A 1,014-nucleotide genomic window follows, 5' to 3' on the forward strand; every position below is an offset into this window, starting at 1 on the left:
CCCCCCCCCCCGTTTCTTTGTGCTTCTGTGAGAGCATCTGGCCAGTGGTGCAGTGATCTGTGGCCAAACCCTCACTCCCCTGGCCACGGAGCTGGGCAAAGGCCAAAGGGTAAAGGGCAAACCACAGGAGCAGAAACAAAGCTAGATCAGCTCATTCATGCAAACCTTTTCAGGAGCTTTTGGGTGGCTAGACAGACAGACATGGGAGAGCAGGAACTTACCGTCTGTGAATTGCCGTAGGGACGCAGAGGCTGCCAGGTCCTGTGCAGTCACTTGAAAAGGAGGTGCAGGACCCTGCACTCCCGGAGGGCTTTTGAGCAAAATGGGGTGCAGGGCCTGGTCCCAGCTAGAGACCGAGCTCAGAAAAGCAGGGGGAACCGTAAAAACTGGGCTCTTTGCAGGGAAAGGCACTGCATCCAGCCCTCCCCGAGGCAGCACGGGTCCCTGTCTGTGGGGCCAGGGGGGCACGGGCCAGGGCTGGAGCAGCTACAGGAGGTGGAAACGGCCTGAGGGGGACGGGGAATCGCCACAGAGTGGAGGCAGAAGGAGCCGGGGAGAGTCCATGGGCAAACAGGGGAGAGTTCCCTGCTGCCACCTCACTGCAAGCAGTGACTCTTGGGGACGCAGCCTGAAGTATTCAGCAGCTTCCAGCCCGCCCGGGCCGCTCCGGCAGCAAAGGGCCCATTCCCTGCCCTGGTCCGTGCTCGTGGGCACTGGGCAGCGTGGGGACCGGGCAAAGCCAGCGCCGAGACTGAGGCAGATTCTCTCCTGGGCTTGTTGGAATTACGTACAGGACAAGCACAGCTGCTACAAACAGTTTTAAAACAACAACAAAAAAATGCAGTCAGATTTAATTGTGAGCAATAACCTTTTAAAATAGCAGCTCATTAGCCCAAGTGCAAACAGCTTAAAAGTGTCGGCATGATTTGTGGGATCCTGTGGGGTCTTCTGGGATTTTCTGGGGTTCCAGTAAAACTAATGCAAAGAAGAAACACAGACCCTGAGTCCTGAAGA

The sequence above is a fragment of the Athene cunicularia genome, assembly GCF_003259725.1.
Source record: "Athene cunicularia isolate RWA chromosome 22 unlocalized genomic scaffold, athCun1 chr22_part1, whole genome shotgun sequence".
Lineage (NCBI taxonomy): Eukaryota > Metazoa > Chordata > Aves > Strigiformes > Strigidae > Athene > Athene cunicularia.